The following is a 15,317-nucleotide window of genomic DNA, read 5'->3' on the forward strand; positions in this document are numbered from 1 at the left end:
CGCCCCTTTTGGCAGTTCTGGTCATGTGATTCGCATTGGCTTTTACCCCGCCAATTGGCATCCTGCTTCACTGGACACTGCTGTTGGTATGGATTTACTTGAAAGATGAAAGCATAAATTAGATGAAGAGATTGGCATAGAGTATGTGTTTTCTTATAGCTGCATCCTTTGAGTTTCCCTCCAACACCAACTCTATCAGATACATGACACTTGAGAGGTATGACTGTTTTAGTGTTTTTGGTCGATAAGATACTGTAATTAGGCCCCATCATAATTGTCAGCACCAGGCCCACTGGGCTCTTAATCCGGCCCTGCTCCCAGCAAACGACCCTTTCAGGGGCGGACTGACCAGTCGGGCACTTCGGACATGGTCCGAGGGCCCGGCTGGGAGGGGGGCCCGCCGCCAGAGCCGCCATCAGGGGGCCCGGCGGCAGGGCCGGATTGCCCCACCGCGGCCTCGGCATCTGTGCATGTAAGTGCCACCGGGTGGCCGGTCCGGTGGCACACTGAAGGGGCCGGGTACATGCTGGAGCCGTCGGGCCGGGTGGCAGCCTCGCCGGTCCGGCGGCACTCCTGTCAGGCTGTCAGTAACGCTGAGGACGGAAGGAGGGGAGGAGCATGTCTCTCTCACATGCTCCTTTGCGGTTCCCACAATTCCCAGCACAGGATGTGGGAACCGCAAAGGAGCATGTGAGAGAGACATGCTCCTCCCCTCCTTCCGTCCTCAGCGTTACTGACAGCCTGACAGGAGTGCCGCCGGACCGGCGAGGCTGCCACCCGGCCCGGCGGCTCCAGCATGTACCCGGCCCCTTCAGTCTTCTCTTGGTAAATGGGAGGGGGAAAAATAAAACAGAGAGGGGGAAAATATAGAGGCAGGGGAAGAAACAGACAGTGGGAAAATAGAGAGACAGGGGGAGGGGAAGGAAAGAGACAGAGGGGGGGGAGAGAGTGACACAGGGAAAGGAGGGAGAAATAGATAGGGGGGGAGAGTGAGACACAGGGGGAGAAAGAAGGGGAATAGAGAGATGGTGGAGGGGGGAGAAAGAGACAGAGGGGAAGAGAGATGTGGGGTAGGGAGAGACACACAGGGAAAGGGGGGAGAAAGAGACAGGGGACGAGAGATGTGGGGTAGAGAGAGACACAGGGAAAGGGGGGAGAAAAAGACAGGGGATGAGAGATGTGGGGTAGAGAGAGCCACAGGGAAAGGGGGGAGAAAGAGACAGAGGGGAAGAGATATGTGGGGTAGAGAGAGACACAGGGAAAGGGGGAGAAAGAGACAGGGGACGAGAGATGTGGGGTAGAGAGAGACACAGGGAAAGGGGGGAGAAAGAGACAGGGGACGAGAGATGTGGGGTAGAGAGAGACACAGGGAAAGGGGGGAGAAAGAGACAGGGGACGAGAGATGTGGGGTAGAGAGAGACACAGGGAAAGGGGGAGAAAGAGACAGAGGGGACGAGAGATGTGGGGTAGAGAGAGACACAGGGAAAGGGGGAGAAAGAGAGAGGGGATGAGAGATGTGGGGTAGAGAGAGACACAGGGAAAGGGAGGAGAAAGAGACAGAGGGGACTAGAGATGTGGGGTAGAGAGAGACACAGGGAAAGGGGGGAGAAAGAGACAGAGGGGACGAGAGACACAGGGAGAAAGGAGAGAGACCCACAAGGGGAGGGGGAGAAAGAGGCAGAGGGGGAAGAGAGACTGGGAAGGAGAGGGGAGACATGGACACAGAGGAGCAGTGAGGGGGAGAAAGAAACATACAGAGGGACTGGGGGAGACAAAAAGGCACACAGTAGGGCTGTATATATAATTGGTGGATCGCCCCAGCCGATCTCTCTCCCCGGTCTGCAGGCACCGTGCGGGCAGCTGGCAGGGAGGGAAGAAGAGAGGACCCGGGAGCTTAGCCTGCAGCTTCTCTGGGTCCTTCTCACGCAAGCACAGAGCGTTGCCGCAGTTACCACGGCAACGCTCCGGCTCTCGCAAGAGTGAACTCTAGCCCTGGAGCTACGGGCTAGAGTTCACTCTCAACACTGCGACCACCAGGGATTCCTGGTGGTCGTAGTAGTGAGAGTGAACTCTAGCCCCATACAAACACTGCCCCCCCACACACACACCATACACATTCACTCACTGCCCCCCATACACACACACTGTCCCCACACACACCCTACACATTTACACACATTGCCTCACACACACACATACACAGACCCCCATACACAGACCCCCATACTAACATTGCCACACACACCCTATATGTTCACACACACACACACACACACACACACTGAACCTTTCACACACACTGCACCCCTCACACATTGCACCACTGCTCCTATACCCTACTACAGCCCCATATCCCAGCAGACCCCAGGTAAGTTTTCAAACTGTTCTTAAACGGTTTGACTACTTACTCTGGGAGGGGGTCCTGGCCCTCCTGGCACCATAACCACTACACAGAGCAGCAGTGGTTATTGTGCATGGATTATTTCTTTAAATAATCTACAAGTGCCCCCGTAGCCAGCCAGCCAGCCCACAAGCCAACCAAGCCACCAGTTAGCCAGCCCACAGGCCAGCCAGGCCAGCAGCCAGCCACAGGCCAGTAGCCAGCCCACAGACTTACAACAAGCCACAGGCTTACAGCCAGCAAGCCCACAGCCTGCCGGCAGTAGCCAGCAAGCCCACAGCCTGCCGGCAGTAGCCAGCAAGCCCACAGCCTGCCGGGAAGCCACAGCCTGCCAGCCGCAGCCAGCAAGCCCACAGCCTTCCAGCAACGGTAATTAAGGTAGGAGGAGCCAACTTGGCCTAGGTATCAGCAAGCTATGTTGTGTTGCTATATTGTAAATAGGAACCAGAGTGTTGGAGAGACCCCCCTCCAGGCCCCCATTAGACTCCATTGTAGTCTCTAATGGGGCTCGAGTAGATTCTTTCTGACACTCTCTAAATAACACTGAGATAGCCTCTGCTAGAAAGACCCCCCCTCCATGGCCCATTAGCCCTCAATTGTAGTCTCTACTGGGGCCTTGAGGGGATTATTGCACTTTTGTTCCTTGTGTCTAAAGATTGTGTAGGGTGTGGCTGGAGGCGGGACAAGGGTGGGGCTTGCTACGGAGCATGGGTGGGGCCTGTAAGGGGGCCCTTGATTTATTTTGCCCGTGGGCCCTGAGGGTTCTCAGTCCGCCCCTGGACCCTTTGCATTACACCTACCCATCTCTTATATTACATTTTGGGGGAATATAACCTGGCAGCAGGTTTACATTTCAGCTACCTGCCCAACTAACTTGTAAGTCTACCTTCAAAAGTGAGACACCCAACTTTCTTAGCTCCAGAATAGGGTTAACCTAACCAAGTACAAGACATAGTTGTTAGTGGAGTTCCTTAAAGTCACAAGTCTACCATATAATTTACCGTGATACCATATGTTGCCTGACACTTCGACATGTAAGCCTAACTTGTTCTTATAAAAATGTGCAATGTACATATTTAATACTAACTGTTGGTTGTTCGTTGCTGGTACATGCTGTTGTGGCATCGCTACTGTATCTCTGTTTAAAAAACAGTGAGACGCAAGTTTTATGAAGCCTCTGGTATGAGCCACTAGTGACCGCAATCAAAATTCATAACAAATAGTTTTTTTTTTAATATTTAAAAAAACATATTTGGCGTCTCCTTTCACCACAACATATTGAGCACATGGAGGTTAAAAAAAAATTGGAGGAAGGAGGCACTAATGAGTTATTTAGTTAAATGAGAATTGTAAGAAAATCAAATTAACTTTAAATTTAAAGGAACACTATAGTGTCAAGAATACAAACAATACAATCCTGACACTACAGTGTTAAAAACACCTTTTAGGTCCCCGGCCCATCCTTGCCCCCATTAACAGATAATAAAACTTATCTTTTTTCCATCGCCACGTGCGTACGCCATGGCTGGCTCCGCCCATGTATTACAATTGACGATCTCAGCCAATCCAATACATTCCCTAGGTAAGCATTGGGAGGCTATTTCGCAAAACGCTGCACTGCTCCGATCAGCATCACCTCATAGTGATGCATTGAATCAATGCATCTCTATAAGAAATGTTCAGCGCCTCCATGCAGAGCGTGGAGATGCTGAGCATCAGTGCTGCACAACTTAGAAAGCATCTCTAGTGACTGTCTGAGTGACCAACATGTATTCCTGACCCTATAGTGTTAAAACCACCATCTAGTCCCCTGTTCCCCCATAAATATAGTAAAATCTTACTTTTAGTCAAGTCTGCTGCTTCTGGCTTTGCCCCTGATCTGCCTGCTTGGCTGACATCATCAGAAGAGATTTTCTGAGCCAATCACAATGCTTTACCACTGGATTGGCTGAGACTGTCAAGGAGGCAGATCAGGGGCAGAGCCAACACAAGCCAAACACAGCCCAGGCCAATCAGCATCTTCTCATTGAGATTAATTGAATCAATGAATCTCTATGAGGAAAGTTCAGTGTCTGCATGCAGAGTGTGGAGACACTGAATGTCAGTCACACTGAATGCAGCACTGCCCCAGGAAGCACCTCTGGCAGCCTTATGAGAAGTGGCCAGTGGAGGTATCCCCAGGCTGTAATGGAAACATGGCATTTTCTCTTTAAAAAACAAACAAACAAAAAAACAGTGTTTACTGCAATAATCCTGAAGGGAATAATTATACTCATCAGAACAAATACAATAAGCTGTAGTTGTTCTGGTGACTTAATGTAGTATGGCCTACAGTGACAGACCATACTACATTAAGCTGTAGTTGTTCTGGTGGCAATAGTGTTCCTTTAACGCAAAATTTGCTGAATTGAAAAATTCAGTTATTCTTCCAATTCAGGCTAAATTTTAAAATCTTCTTTGAAATTAGTTCCGGCATTTCTCACTGTAGTTAAAGGGAATCTCCAGTGCCAGGGAAACAATCCGTTTTCCTGGCACTGCAGGTTCCCTCTCCCGCCCACCCCCCAATCCCCGGTTACTGAAGGGGTGAAAACTCCTTCAGTCACTTACCTGAGGCAGCGACGATGTCCCTCGTCGCTGTCTCCTCCTCCGCGCCGCTCCTCCTACTAACTCCGTCGGCCGGTGGGCGAGACTGATCCCGCCCACCAGCCAAGGAGACCTAATAAGCATGCGCGGCAATGCTGCGCATGCGCATTAGCGCTCCCTATAGGAAAGCATTGAAAAAGATTTTCAATGCTTTCCTATGGGGAAATGAGCGACGCTGGAGGTCCTCACACAGCGTGAGGACGTCCAGCGACGCTCTAGCACAGATAATCTGTGCTATAATCCAGGAAGTGACCACTAGTGGCTGTCTAGTAGACAGCCACTAGAGGTGGAGTTAACCCTGCAAGGTAATTATTGCAGTTTATAGAAAACTGCAATAATTACACTTGCAGGGTTAGGAGTAGTGGGAGTTGGCACCCAGACCACTCCAATGGGCAGAAGTGGTCTGGGTGCCTGGAGTGTCCCTTTAATAATCCTGGGAGTGTCCTGATGGTTGTTTAAATAGAATATATTCTAGGGGTAAAAGATAGAAAGCTTCTTATTGTCTAATAGACTTAGAGTCACTTATCCAGTGCCATCATGCTTTGCTTGGGGCAAAGTTGGGAGAACATTTTAATAAAGGTGCTCTGTCCGCACTCAGTGTTTTCCTTCTAAGTTTAGAAACGAGCTAAACTATTTCCCCAGGCCACACGGATGAGAGCGTGAATGTCGATCCAGCGTTTATGTACACATATTCTGGTGGAGCACATTAAAAAGATTGAAAAGACAAGGCTATCTAGAAGGAAATACATGAGGAAATATCTGTCAGGAAACTGTTCGCAACCCTCATAATAGGAGAATGTTACTGTAAAATTCATGGGCCGAGTTTTTTATTTGTGCCTCCCCCCAATCACCTCACCCATGAAAACTGTAGGTTTCCATGGTACCCAAAGTCCACCCTCCAACTTCTGACCCATACACTCACTGACAGCCTGAACCACCTGGGAGGGGGATGCTTACTGACAAACACAGACTAATATGCACACAGAGACACTGACCCATCACACACACTCACTGATACAGACACTGACCTATACACACACTCACAAACTTACTGACACACTGCGAGTGTGTGTTCACCGGTCTGTGTGTGTTTATTGGTCATACATTGACCTGTACACATAGTCACTAACGCATACATAAACACACAGAGCTATCCGTACACAAACACACTGGCACGTAGACACTGACCTATACATACGCTCAGTAACAGAAACTGACCTATACACACATACTCACGGACACACTGATCAGAACACACAAACACACTGACACTCATACACTGACCAATACACACACTTAGTGACACAGACACTGACGTATGCACACACTCATTGAAACAAAGATACTGGCCCATGCACAGACACTCACAAGGACACTGACCCATACACACACTGACACACAAACGTTGACCAATACACACATACTGACAATGACCATACACAAGTACATATACTGACCCATACACACATACTCACAAACACTGACCCATACACACACACACAAACACAGGCACTGACCAATACACTGACACTGACCTATACACATGCACAAATACTGACCTATACACACACACTGACACACAGACACTGACCCATGCTTACAGACTCACAGACACGGACACTTCCCTCTTATTCTGCCTCTTATTCTGCCCCTTCATTTTCTGCCCCTTCTCTCTTTTATTCTGCCCCTTCTCTCTTTTATTCTGCCCCTTCATTCTCTGCCCCTTTTCTCTTTTATTCTGCCCCTTCGTTCTCTGCCCCTTCGTTCTCTGCCCCTTCCTTCTTTTATTCTGCCCCTTTATTCTCTGACCCTTCTCTCTTTTATTCTGCCCCTTCATTTTCTGTCCTTCATTCTCTGCCTTCAGGGAGAAGGAACCAAATCCTGCGACGTCCCGCGAGAACTCAGACTAAGGTCACTGCACGTCCATCTGCATTTTCACAATCTCTTGGCCCCTAGTGAATCCCCGCGCGCTGGGGGCCACAACAGATAGATTAGCCAAATAAACTGTGGGGCCATATTAAACCGTAACGCGGGCCAGACTTTGAACATGACTGCCCTAGAGGGATATCAGCTACAGCTCGCTGACAAGGCCCAAGTAAGGCAAAATAATTGTCCTGGGTTGCTAAATTTCTTGTGCAGAGGGAACTTGCCGGGATTTAGGATCTGGACTGACACACAGACATTGACCAATACACACACACTCACTGACACAAACAAACTATTGGGTACCGTTGGGTAGCCGGTGCATTGTAGTGGTATGAGGCAGTGATGTAACGTTGAGACCTTTCTGAGTTATCAAGGAGACCCATGTCTCCCCATGTGACAGAGCCTGAAAATTGAGCAAACTATGGCTTACTTGAGCAAGTGGTGTCTCCCATTAGAAAAATGCACCCCACAGAGATGGACACACTGAGCCAAAGTGTTCCGTTTTTAGGTTCCTTCCATTAAACTGCCATAGAGAAGAGCAAGTGTGATGGGGCTATTATTATTTTCAATAACATTGTGATTATACACTGTAAATGTGCCTGAGAGTGCATACGTGTCTTTGAGAGTGTGCATGTAAGCGTGTCTGTGTTTCTGTCCATTTCAGAGAGTGAACGCTTAAACAAAACTCTCCCCGTGCAGCTGTTATGGTGCCCTGGTGTGACTCTAGTGTAATTTGTCACACGATTTCAGATCAGTTTAATTTGGCACCCATGGCCGCATACCTGGCTTAAACCTACTCGGCTAAGCAGGGTCATGGAGGGCCGTCAATACTGGGTGAGTGTCTCTGCCATGCATAACTGAATTGAACCATCCAGCATTTCCTTCAGGAGAAGACCTGCTGTGGCACGGACGCCTGGGGGACAAGGGGTGACATATTACTCTAGAATGGTGTGAAATTTTATACTGGGACAACACTAGGACCCTCCTAGCACTATAGCCAATATAGCAAGCTGTAGTGGTTATGTTGGTCAGAGTGTTTTTTTTAACTGAGTCTGTGAGAGACTTTATAAATGACTCAGAGTAGAGTGTCTGTGGGAGTATGTGTGTCTGTGAAAGCATTTGTAGGAGTGTTTGAGTGTTTCTGCGTGTGGCTATAACAGTGTCTGTGTTTGCTTTAATACCAGCGAGAACTTTTTTTTCCCTCCATATTTAACATATTTATTAAGTTTTCATTTAAGGTCAAGAAACAAAGAAAAAACATGCAACAGGTTTAAAATAGTTACATGGTCTTGGTCACACAGACAAAGGAAAAGAACAACAAAACAATAAATGGCACCTTTTTTGGACAATAAAAGTATTTTGCCAATAGCTTATTTTTCTAAAGTCCGACTGACATGCTAAAAGAACCATAGTACTTTAATCATGCCTGACACAACGTCCGTCATATGTACAGTATGGTAGCATTAATCACTTTATATAAAATTTAGACGTAAGAGTAACATGAAAGGTAGAGAAAAAGAAGGAGTAAATAGTGGCAGAAGAGAAAAAGCAGATAAAAAAAATGGGAAGAGCAGACCTAGGAGTTGAGGACATCAGTGAGAGTTTCACCAGTCCATCATTGGTATAATTGTTTATTAAAAGGAAAATACTTTGATTTATTGAAAACTTCCCATATAACATAAACATTCACACTCCGATACAAGATACATTTAAAGACAGTGGGGATTACATATAAAAATTGCGGCATTTGCATTCACATTTGCTTCCATTTTGTGCATATGCACCATTTTATTATGTATTAAACGGTTACTCTTTAATCTTATACGTCTTATACGTTAATCTTTATACGTTGGCGACTTTATTCCACCTTTTGTGTGATATGGAAAAATATCCAGTTTTTCTGCCACTTTTTTTTTTTACATTTTTTATTTTTGCAATGCATACTGAGTTAACATACGTTCGTGGGGTACCCCAACGGCAATCCTCACGTAATATTGAGACATAGGTAACAATGGGGTAATTGAGAATACATGCACTATTTTTTGTTTAAGAAAGTAGTATTGATACCGGAGAAACTGACGGAAGCCAAGCACAGAGAGATGGACACAGGTTTCTTCAGGAAGGAAGAGATTCTTTATTGGATCACCGATCGGGACTCAGAGGGACTAGCGTCACCAAAATACAGCAAAGTCTGAGTACTGAATACATAGAGTACATTCCTTATATAGCACTGTAGCTCCTCCCACAATTAACTACACCCACACATACCCTTAACCTATTTAATAAATAGAGTCTAAACTCATCCATCCGGTCTAACCACGTGGCTCATCTGATACAAAGGAGAGGGACGCGTAATTCCAGTTCTTACATTCCTGCACCTGGTCAGTACAGTGATAACAGTATCTTAGCTACGTGTAATTAACTGATACTACAAACACATATACATACATATGCCTTGTGGCAATCTTAGCCTGCTAAACTTGTATTTTACTGGAATTACATCACATTCCCCCCTTTGATGCCTCTGATATTTCACAATTACTTGAGGCATCACTTAACCTTGGTTTGCATATACCTCAGGTTACCATGAACCAGACCAGACTTATCTTATGATGTGAATCTTTTAACACTCATCTTCCTGCATTGGTTCTCCTTGATCTAGAGCCTTATACTTATATATCGCCATTATCTGTGCAGCAGCCTTCCTCTCTGCTATACTTCCTATCAGGCTTTGCACAGACCTAACTACTAAGGGTATAAGACACGGTAGGAGTAGACACAACAGTAAAATCAGTAGGACTCCACCTACCACTGCCTTAAGCCCTCCAAACCACTCATACCAGCTACCAAACCAACTACTTGGATTGTACCCTTTCCATACCTGAGTAGGCACATGCACTAGTTTAACCATATGGCTAGTAAGCTCAGCTATTGCTTGCCCTTCGTCATCTATTTGAAGACAGCAATTGCTCAGGTTAAACTTCCCACATACACCTCCCTCTACTGCCAAAAGGTAATCCAAGGCTAATCTATTTTGGTACACTGCTGTCCTCATCCTGGTATTATGCTTCGCTAGAAGATTGAGTGCTTGTGAGGTCTCATTAGTAATAATCTCAACCACCGCCTGTAATCTTATAATACGGTTGAGCATATAAATTGGGGTTCTGTAACCAAAGGTACCATCTTCTGCCCACGTGGCTGGCCCATAATAATCTATGATACGCTGGGGAGGCCATTCATTATCTTCCCAGGTGCCTATCTCTAAGGGTCCCCTTTTCTTCCTATGATTCACATCATACACTTTAACACCTAAAGTCTCACCTGTTTCAATCGGTAACAAGAAGAAGGATGGTTTGAGCATACCCAACACACATGCCCCTTCCCAGTCCTGTGGCAACTCCGAATAGGCTTTCTTACCACAGATCCAGTACAAATTTGCTGGGGCTCTCCAGGTAGATGTGATGGATAAATCAAACCACACATCCTTTAAACTGGCATATCTAGCAAACGGGTTAGATGGTTCTGAGACATTTGAAGCCGACCACCAAGTTGTATTTTTAGTATCATCATCATAAGCTTTTTGCCCTAGACAAGTTAATTCTCCTACAGAAGTATTATACATTATTCCTTTCCTTGCTATGCAAACATAACCTATGATGGAGGTCTTTAATCTCCACTCAGATTTACCTCTAACACTCAAATGATAATCGGCTTGTGTAGATATTAGTTGGTCAACTGCCTCAGAACCGGACATTACCTCCTTTGCTTCCCAAGGCCATTGGTCTCCCATGTTAGTACCTCCACACACATAGCAGTTGGTAACATTAAGACTACCGGCAATACTTTCAGCTAGGTCAATGAACAGGTTTTTAGCGTTATGGGGGATCTTATTATCTATACTCATCTCTTCATAAAAGGAATGGTATACTTGATGAGTCTGGGAGGATACCGTATCAGTCTCTATTCCTATAAACAATAATGTCCCAGGATCTAAACCCGTCCCGTATATCTGAAACCCAAATAAATTTCCATACTTATCTAGGAACTTGTCGGGGTTATTAATAAGTATATGGACTGGGTTGCATTCCATAGACTTACAATAAGGGCTAGTCGGCAACTTAGTCACTATCATGTCTTTATCTACTGTCTGTCCCCAAGTCGCCCACCCCACACAAGACCAATATGGACAAAAGTTATAGTCTTTATTTGGGCATCTAGGACTCACATATTTATTTTTACTACTGGGACAAATATATTTATCATTAGACCCATACGTCCTCTCCCATCTAAGATCCCCACATACATTCCACGGTTTTCTACCACTTGATATCGCCTTACATGCATCAAATAGCAGAACACCCGAAGAATGTACGGATTCTAACACCGTCTTATTAATTAGGGTCCCCTGAGGATCTCCATTCCTGAGAGTCAACCAAATTGTACGAGGTTGATACTCTGGACTGAAGCACTTAGGTTCTCCTACTCCTAAATGGCACACACTATAGTCTATATTTAGGTATCTACATCTTGATACCTCTCCTTTACATTCGTATTGTGAATGCCAAATTAGGGTTTGGGAAATATGGTTACCTGTTCTCGTAGTCTTAATGCATACCTCACAGCTAGGAGTGTCGGTACCTCTACCTTCCTGAATATAAAAACACATATAAATAAACACAATCAAAAGCACATCTTTCGCCGTCATCCTCAGTCTTCGTCCGTGCGATGGAACCTCAGCTTCCAGGATGTGAGGGCTGCAGGGAAGGGAGTTCTGCTCGTCTTCACAGGTGTCCCTTCGAGACTTTCCTGGCTTATACACTATGTGTTGGTAAGCGGACAGGCTTTATTATGGCCTTCTCACTCACACCTGTAACAATAAAATTTGTAATCCACAATAATTCCTCGTTACTCCGACTGAGTAGTGCGTTTCAACCGGATCTTGCAGGGATTCTCTGGATCTGCTGTAATTTGCCAAGAATCGACTGCTGCTGGTTTAACCCTGGAGTGATGTATCCACGGAGTTACTTCGGCTACTTTTATCGCTGTAGGGGTAGACAAAAGAACAACATAAGGACCTCTCCACTTGGGCCCTAACGGTACATTATTCCACTCTTTAATCCACACTTGGTCTCCTGGATGATAACTATGAACAGGGGGATAAATATTCACAGGTAATCTATCTTGTACCCATTTCTGTACCTCCTCCATAGTCTTACCCAACTCTACAACCTGCTGCCGGGTAATTCCTTCTCCCAACTGACTCAAGTCCCCCCTTAAGTTACCAAGTACGGGAGGTGGTCGCCCATACATGATTTCAAAAGGAGAGAGGCCCATCCTTCTGGTAGGGGTACTGCGGATTCGCAATAAAGCTATGGGTAAGAGAACGTTCCACTTAAGTTGGGTTTCCTGACACATTTTAGCCAACTGGTTCTTTATAGTTCTATTCATTCTCTCTACCTTACCAGAACTCTGGGGTCTATATGCAGTATGAAGCCTCCACTTTATACCAAGCATATGAGTCAGTTGTTGTAGGCACTGATGAACAAAAGCTGGACCATTGTCCGATCCTATAGAACAGGGTAGTCCATATCGGGGTATTATTTCTCGTAGCAGGAATCTTACAACTTCTCCTGCTTTCTCTGTACGAGTAGGACATGCTTCTACCCAGCCTGAATAGGTGCACACAATTACCAACAGGTAACGATGTCCACCCGATTTAGGCATTACTGTAAAGTCTATTTGTAGATCGGACATGGGGAGTCCCCCCATAAACTGGACTCCTGGTGGCTTTACTGGTCCTTGTCTTGCATTATTCTTAGCACACGTTACACATCTGCGTACAATGGCCTGAGTCAAGTTGGACAATCTTGGTATGTAGAAATGTTTCCTGAGAGATTCTTCAGTACTGTCTCTCCCAGAATGTGTCCCGTTGTGATAATTTTGGACAATTTCTACCGCTAGTGATGCTGGTATGACTATTCTTCCATCTTCTAGCTGATACCACTTGTTCTCCAAATACTTTCCCGGTTCAGTCTTTAACCACTCCTCTTCTTGAGCTGTATAAACTGGAGTCCATTGGGACAGTGGAGTTGGTATAAGAGCAGCTATATGCCCCACATACTCCTGTCTTCCTGATTCAGCAGCACGCTTAGCTGCACTATCTGCCATCCGATTTCCCTTGGTTACATCACCATCTCCTCTCAGATGCGCTCGACAATGTATGATACCGACTTCTTTCGGCTCCCACACTGCTTCCAATAGTTGTAGGATTTCAGCTGCGTACTTGATTTCTTTGCCTTCTGAATTCAGTAGTCCTCTTTCTTTATACAAAGCTCCGTGGGCATGAGTGGTTAAAAACGCATACTTAGAGTCCGTATAGATATTTACTCTTAAACCTTCAGCCAATTGTAACGCTCGTGTTAGTGCTATTAATTCTGCCTTTTGTGCTGATGTTCCTTTCGCCAGTGGCCGAGCTTCTATCACCTTGTCTATTGTTGTCACTGCATATCCTGCATAGCGGATCCCTTCTTTCACATAACTACTGCCGTCGGTGTAATATTGAACATCGGGGTTCTGGATGGGAAAATCACGAAGATCTGGTCTACTTGAAAATACTTCATCCATTACTTCCAAACAATCATGTTGACTTTCAGTAGGTTGCGGCAAAAGGGTAGCTGGATTTAAGGTGTTTACAGTCTCTAAATGCACTCTTGGGTTTTCACACAACATTGCTTGATACTTGGTCATACGGCTGTTACTAAACCAATGATTTCCTTTGTAATCCAACAACGTCTGTACTGCATGTGGGACTCGTACATAAAGTTCTTGACCCAGAGTGAGTTTATCGGCTTCAGCTACTAGCAGGGCGGCTGCAGCTACGGCTCTTAGACAAGGTGGAAGTCCGCTGGCCACTGCATCCAGTTGCTTAGACATGTAGGCAACAGGTCTTTGCCATGATCCCAAGTACTGTGTCAATACTCCCACAGCCATTCTTCTTTGCTCGTGTACATATAAGTAGAATGGTCGTGTGTGATCAGGTAGACCTAATGCTGGGGCACTCATCAAAGCCTTCTTCACATCTTCAAATGCCGTTTGCTGTTCTTGGGTCCATAAGAAGGGGTCGTGCTCTGTACCTTTGATGGCTGCGTACAGAGGTTTTGCCAGTATCGCATAGCTGGGAATCCATATCCTACAGAAGCCTGCTGCCCCCAAGAATTCTCGCACTTGTCTTCTATTCTTGGGTATTGGTATTTGGCAGACAGCTTCTTTTCTCTCTGGCCCCATAATCCTTTGACCTTCAGAGATATGGAATCCCAGATACTTGACAGTTGGCAAACACAACTGAGCCTTCTTCCTGGACACCTTGTATCCTGCCTTCCAGAGAATATGTAGTAGATCGTGCGTTGCTTGCTGACATTTTTCTTTTGTAACTGCTGCTATCAACAAGTCATCTACATATTGTAACAATACACATTCTCCTGGGATAGACTCGAAATCCAGTAGATCTTGACTTAGAGCTGAACCAAATAGGGTAGGTGAATTTTTAAACCCTTGGGGCAGTCTTGTCCAAGTCATTTGGCGTTTTGAGCCCGTTACAGCGTTCTCCCATTGGAAAGCGAAAATACATTGGCTTTCTGCGGCAATTCGGAGGCAAAAGAAGGCATCTTTGAGATCTAAGACTGTGAAGTAAGTAGCCCCGCCCGGAATTAAAGCAAGCAGGTTATATGGATTGGGTACAACTGGATGTATGCTAACAACCGCATCATTGACTGCTCTTAAGTCCTGTACAGGTCGATACTCATCTGTACCGGGCTTTTGAACAGGCAGCAATGGGGTGTTCCAGGGGGAAGTACAGAATTTTAGGATACCATACCGTATGAACTTATCCAGATAGGATTGGATGTTCTTCTTAGCCTTCTGCGGAATGTGATATTGTCTTAGGCTCACTGGATAAACCCCATGTTTCAGTTCAATTTTTATTGGTGGAATATTGCGGGCCAGTCCTGGTGGGTTGTTCTCTGCCCAAACTCCTGGTATGTTAAACAATGTCTCATCACTCCTAGGGTTTTGGCTAGTCAACACTGTATAAAGTCGCCACTCTTCTTCCTTTGGTACGGATAAAGTCATAATACCTGAAGGTCCATTAAACTTTAAGGATGTTGTTCCATTTGGTAGGAACGTAATCTGCGCTTGTAATTTTGATAGCATATCACGTCCCAGCAATTGGACTGGACATTCAGGCATATAAAGGAATTGGTGTTTTACTACGTGGCCTCCCAATGTACAGAGTCGACTTTTAAGAACCGGTTTTTCAGCACTTCTTCCAGTTGCTCCTATCACAGTAATA

The 15,317-nt window shown here is 45.8% G+C and overlaps 1 protein-coding gene across 2 annotated transcripts in view; it reads right to left on the reverse strand.

Moving 5' to 3' along the window:
* Nucleotides 1–15,317, reverse strand: part of LAMTOR3 (late endosomal/lysosomal adaptor, MAPK and MTOR activator 3) — a 60,595-nt gene that overhangs the window by 35,289 nt on the left and 9,989 nt on the right. The window contains exon 2 of one of the 2 annotated variants that reach the window (XM_063425484.1): nt 7,401–7,493. The exons of the other annotated variant lie outside the window; for it this stretch is intronic. The gene's annotated coding sequence lies outside the window, so the exon portion shown is untranslated. The remainder of the gene's footprint in view (nt 1–7,400; nt 7,494–15,317) is intronic. 2 annotated transcript variants of the gene reach the window in all.

The sequence above is a fragment of the Pelobates fuscus genome, chromosome 6 (assembly GCF_036172605.1).
Source record: "Pelobates fuscus isolate aPelFus1 chromosome 6, aPelFus1.pri, whole genome shotgun sequence".
NCBI lineage: Eukaryota > Metazoa > Chordata > Amphibia > Anura > Pelobatidae > Pelobates > Pelobates fuscus.